We start from the raw sequence: 6,358 nt of genomic DNA on the forward strand, positions 1-6,358 counted from the left end.
TGGCGGCGGACCGGCGGTGGGGAGTTGTTTCGGGGAGGGCGGGACGGCCGCGGGCGGCGGGGGCGGGCGGTTCGGCCGGTGGTGGCTGGCGGCTCGGGAGGGGGGGTGTGGAGTTTGATGATAGACTGGAGGCCCTAGATTTCGTATCCAACGGCTGGAAAATATAATGACCAGAGATGAAAAAGTCAGTCGACTGACGTGTAGCCTCACCCCGCACGTACACATGCACGCACGCAAGACATGCACGCATGTAGGCGTGCAACACTGACACGTACACATAACGTACACACGCATGCATGCTGGCGTGCAACACTGACACGTACACATGCACTCACGAACACACGCACGTATGCACTCATGCATGCAACACTGAAACACACCCTTGCATGCACGCAACACTCGCACGCCTGCATGCACACAACACACGACGCAAGACACATGCTCAACCTATACATGCATGCACCCTTTGTTAAGGGCATGGATTGTTACGGGTATTAATCAATCTTATCTGTGATAAGCAGAACATTGATGAAATGCCCGCTTCTGACCGCCCTGGCCCACACAAGGTTCCTCTGCTGTGCGCTGCCTACGTTGGGTCACTGACATGCAGGCCATACACCCAAAGAGCCCACACGTCAGTGGAAGAACGGCGCTGTGTCCTAGGTCAGAGTCGAGGGCGCCACTCGCGGCACGCCCGGCTGAACACGCCTCCGTGCCGCATTCAAATGCCTCCATGAAACCCGCCCGTGTGGAAGCCGAGAAACCCACTTTGGACACACGTCTGTTCATGACCGGGCCGGCGTTAAACGCAACGTCGGCCGAGCTCCTCCCGTCCGTCATCTATTTAATCTCCTATTTAAATGAGGCCAAACGCCGGCCAAGAATCGCACACCTCCGCCGCTCCCCTACCTCCTCCACCATTTTGTCAACTCTTACAATGGCTTACGAAGAGTAGTTATTCCGCATCCAAGCCGGCTGGGTAGCCCGCTGGATACGAGCTATGCAGCTCGCTGATCCACCTCCCTCCCCTCGCCCGATGGAGCCAGTTGCGGCCCCAAGCCGGCGCGCGGTTCAACAACTCGCCCCTCCATGCCAGCTCGACGAGGAGCGGCGCACGGGCGTCGTTGCTGCCGTCCACGCCGCCGCCTCGTACCACGTCTCCCATTTCTGTGGCCGAGACTCCCATGCCGGCGGCCGCGCCATGCAAGCAGCGACAAAAGCCGGGTGCGCGGAGAGCGACGAGTCGGTGGCCAGCGCCTTCGCGTCCGCCGCCATCATTGAGGAGAAGTAGAACATGGGAGGCCTCCGCCGCTTGGGTCCCATGAAGGACACCGCGGAGGCGACGCCGGCGTACACAGCAGGTGTCTTGCCGGATCCTTTTGTTGCGAGGACCTTTATCGACCCCGCATGGGCTCCATGGAAGAGGTGAATGTTAGGATGAACTCGAGCCGGTGCCGGCCATGGCGAAGTAGTGGCCGGTGATGAACTCGAACCGGTGCCAGCCACCATCATCTTCGGCACCAGCCAATGATATCAGTTGGGCAGTGGGGAAGCAAGTCGTCCTTTGCACTGCAGCATATACCTCCGGGGCTCCCGACAGTCCGGTGATCGTGCTGCCGGACATGAGGAACACAAATCAATCGGCGGGCGAACATTTAGGCCAGGTATTACATACCTGTGCTGTCTAGAACTAGCACCGCGTAGTTCATTTGAATGTAATGAAATCCGTCATGTTTGTGTGAAAATCCGGTATTTTATATGATTTCCGTCGTTGTTTATATGAAATATCAGTTTGTCTACGTGTTTGCGTGAATTTCGTCCGGTTGGTTGAGTTGCTGTCATAATGTGTGTGGCTACGGTTGGATGGCGTAACTTGCGGGTCGCCGGTCGGTCTGCGGGCAGCTCGGGCGGTGTTGTGGACAAAAAACACAGCTCGTGCGAGCTTGTCTCCAACGTGCGCGCTGGAGGATGCATGACAGCATGAGCACCCGAGTCGTTCCTCGTTCATCGATGGCAAAGGCACTGGTGGACAAAAGGGTCGCCAATATTTTGGCTACCCCGGGCAAGATACAAACAACCCCTCCCAACAGATTCAAATCCCTCGTTCGCCGTGGAATTTTGCCATGTGTTGTTTTCATGGACTAGCAAGATGCCCGTGCATTGCATGGAACATCAAGATGCATTTTTTACAAACTCCCTCATGCATGCAAGGGATAATTAATGTCCTCCTTTGCTAGTACCACGAGGCAAACACCATTAATATTGCATCGATTAGTGTTAGTGGCCTTGTATATCTGCAAATTGTAATTTTGATAGTCGCCCCTTGTATATAAAAATGGAGGGAGAAATATGAGAGATAAGGTGAGGAGGAGTGGGGCATGGTGCCGTGGTGGTGACTGGTGATCGGACTGGGCGGAGGCCGGAGGCATGGGGATGGACGGCGCATTATGTCTAGGTTTGTATCTCTCTCACACACACCCATGTAGGTGGGGGACATGCACGAAGAGAAGAGGTGCACGCACGGCGCACGTACTCCCGTCTCTTTCCCAACCACACCCGCGCGGGTACATGGTGGAGCTCATTTCTGTACGAAAAAGGCAGCCCACGTGGTAATTTGGCACGTGTACTGGTTGTCCACTTGGTGGAGGGAGGATCGTCTACCACAGGTGAACAAACAAATTGCGACTTGACGCGTTATGTTAAATTAAAAAAAGTGGCAAACCATGTGGGGCCTACCTTAGAGGCAAGGCTCTATACACTGGAGTACTTTTGATGTGTCCCGTCAACTCACAGAACAAGGAGAAACCTGCTTAGTACGCCGTCTCCCCCGCCCACGGGCGCGGTGGATTGCAGGATGAGGTGAAGCTTACTATTGTACTACTGTACGCCTTTACGCCCGCTCCCTCGCCCACGCGCGCGGTGGCACGCAGCACGAGGAGAAAATTTTACTACTCCCTCCGTTTACTCCTCGTCCCTACTACGTACTTTGGTTAGTACTCCCTCTATTTACTTATACAAGGCCACTATAAAAAAATACATTTTGCATTTATACAAGGCCACAAATAGTAATCGAGACAAAAGTTACTACTCCCTCCTTTCCAGTTTATGGCTCAATTTCAAAATCTCTCCAACCAAGGTAGACGGTGAGTGGTCGAATTAATTTCGTAGTTTGCACAATACACTCATTTTTCTCAAGAAGTTATGTTTATCGAGGCATTAATTAGAACAAATGCATGAATGACCACTAAATTTCCATGAACTTGTACATGCATTGGTTAGTTTCCTCTTGACACTGCTTGCGGCGGGTGATCTAACGCACCTCGAAATCCAACATGTAATGGTACTACTACTAGTATAGTAGAATTGAGACTTATCAAATGGAAAAACGAATGTTTTTTAGATGAGCCCTATAAACCCTAGTGGGTACGTACTCCGTAAAACCAGATTTTTCCAAAACAAAGTCGCTCCCTTTCATGAATTCTGTAGTATAGTCCTCGGTCGACGCTCCCTTTCATGAATTATGTACTTCCTGTCGCCGACATGTGGGACATATAGCAACCGGGTCAACGTGTCAAGCACCAAATAACAGTGCAGAACAGCAGGGGGGACGCACCCCACTCGTACCGGCCCAGTATTAGTAATGAGCAATGAGACGTCAAATCACAATGCCGCACCTTCCTAGACGGACGAAGCAACCATTATTTCACACTTCGGTTCGACATCATCTCAAACCATGTACTAATATTGCTTCTGCCTCAAGAGGGACACGCGCATCGCCTTGGTACATCATGACACGTGGGACCGCATGACAGGCCATGCTCCCCCGCCGATCGCTCGGTAAAATCACCTCATTTTTACTATACTTCCTCTGGACCGGTTTACTACATGGCATGCACGTCGTTTTAGGTTGAGAATTTAACTAGCTATATATATATATATATATATATATATATATATATATATATATGTGATGAACAGTACGCTAGCCTTTAAAAAAATGTATACTTTTGTACAGTAGTACTCCACTATTGATGGATTGCGCTATGGAGCAAAAATTGAAATTTAAAAAAAAGGTGGTACATATAGAGAGCGCTCGTCGCCAAATTATGCATATAGTACTATTAAAAAAGCTAGTACATGCTTAATTGGGGTGCTAAATTCTATTAAAGAAATACTAGTACTAGTATGTACATACTGAAGAGTTAAAGTAACGAGAAGAAACATAACATAGTTCTGCTGGGGGCTCAGCACAACACACCCTTAAATTAAACTAAGCACACCTGAAATTAAACTATGCAACTAATCCGGTAGACACTGCATTAGAAGTTTAGAACCACCGTGAGCAATGACACTGCCACGTTACTCGCAGTCCTCGTCCACGTCCTCGACTTTGTCCTTGTCCGTCTTCCTCTTGGCCGATACTTCTTTGCTTGAACCGCCAACTTGGCTGTTGCTCTTCATCCAACCCTTGTAGATATTGAAACAAAGATAGCCATCCATTGCAGCATACTAGATGTGGTCTATTGAAAGTGCAACTATCCCTAGGTGGTTTTGGTAATTCATAACAACATATAGCTCATGGAGCTAATGCTATTCCAAGACAAATGTTTCAGGAAAGCTCAATGAATGGCATGGCATGGATGATGAAAGTGGATCCCTCAAAATATTAAAGACAAAGGATTGGCTCAAGCACAAAAGCTCAAGACTCTACATTTTACATTTTAGTGATCCATGATCACATTGAGTCTATAGGAAAATCCAATACTATCCAGGAGGGATGAGGTGTTGCTTAATAGGCCTCTTGCTTCAAGTGCTTAGTGATATGCTCCAAAAACCCTCCACTACTTTCTCACATCCACATATGACCTAAACCCAAAGTCATAATCGTTCCTACCAATTCTCTCTATCCGGCGCCACCGAGTTCAAATGGCATAGCCACTGCCACAAACCCTAGGCAAATCGGTCTCACCGAGATGGGATTGTAATCTCTCTGTTTCCCTTCGTAACGTTTCGGTCTAACCGAAGTGAGTGATCGATCCCACCGAGATTGCAATGTAAACTCTCTGTTTCCCTTTCGTAACATTTCGGTCTCACCGAAAAGAGCGAATCGGTCCCACCGAGTTTACCTGACCAACTCTCTGGTTAGCTAATTACCAAAATCAGTCTCACCGAGTTTGTGTAATCGGTCTCACCAAGATTACGTTATGCCCTAACCCTAACCATATCGGTCCTACCGAGTTGCATGTCGGTCCCACCGGAAATCACTAATGGTCACTAGGTTTAATAAATCGGTTCGACCGAGTTTGTTGATTCGGTCCCACCGAGTTTGGTAAATTGTGTGTAACGGTTAGATTTTGTGTGGAGGCTATATATACCCCTCCACCTCCTCTTCATTCATGGAGAGAGCCATCAGAACAAACCAACACTTCCAACTTACCAGTTCTGAGAGAGAACCACCTACTCATGTGTTGAGGCCAAGATATTCCATTCCTACCATATGAATCTTGATCTCTAGCCTTCCCCAAGTTGCTTTCCACTCAAATCTTCTTTCCACCAGATCCATATCCTATGAGAGAGAGTTGAGTGTTGGGGAGACTATCATTTGAAGCACAAGAGCAAGGAGTTCATCACCAACACACCATTTGTTACTTCTTGGAGAGTGGTGTCTCCTAGATTGGCTAGGTGTCACTTGGGAGCCTCCGACAAGATTGTGGAGTTGAACCAAGGAGTTTGTAAGGGCAAGGAGATTTCCTACTTCGTGAAGATCTACCGCTAGTGAGGCAAGTCCTTCATGGGCGACGGCCATGGTGGGATAGACAAGGTTGCTTCTTCGTGGACCCTTCGTGGGTGGAGCCCTCCGTGGACTCGCGCAACCGTTACCCTTCGTGGGTTGAAGTCTCCATCAACATGGATGTAGGATAGCACCACCTATCGGAACCACGACAAAAACATCCGTGTCTCCAATTGCGTTTGAATCCTCCAAACCCTTCCGTTTACATTCTTGCAAGTTGCATGCTTTAATTTCCGCTGCTCATATACTCTTTGCATGCTTTCTTGAATTGTGTGAAGATTGCTTGAATTGTGCAAAGATAAGCTAAAATCTGCCAAAGTCTAAAATTGGGAAAAGGTTAAGTTTTTAATTGGTTAAGTAGTCTAATTACCCACCTCTAGACATACTTCAAGGTCCTACAAGTGGTATCAGAGCTTTGGTCTCCATTTGCTTTGATTTCCATAGCTTTTGGTGGTCATAGCCTTGGTTTCACAACCTAGGAGAGTATGGCGTCTAGTGAGGGAAACTATCACCGTAGAGGTCCTTACTTTGATGGCACTAATTTTGCTAGTTGGAAGCATAAGATGA

This window comes from Triticum dicoccoides, chromosome 3B (genome assembly GCF_002162155.2).
Source record: "Triticum dicoccoides isolate Atlit2015 ecotype Zavitan chromosome 3B, WEW_v2.0, whole genome shotgun sequence".
Lineage (NCBI taxonomy): Eukaryota > Viridiplantae > Streptophyta > Magnoliopsida > Poales > Poaceae > Triticum > Triticum dicoccoides.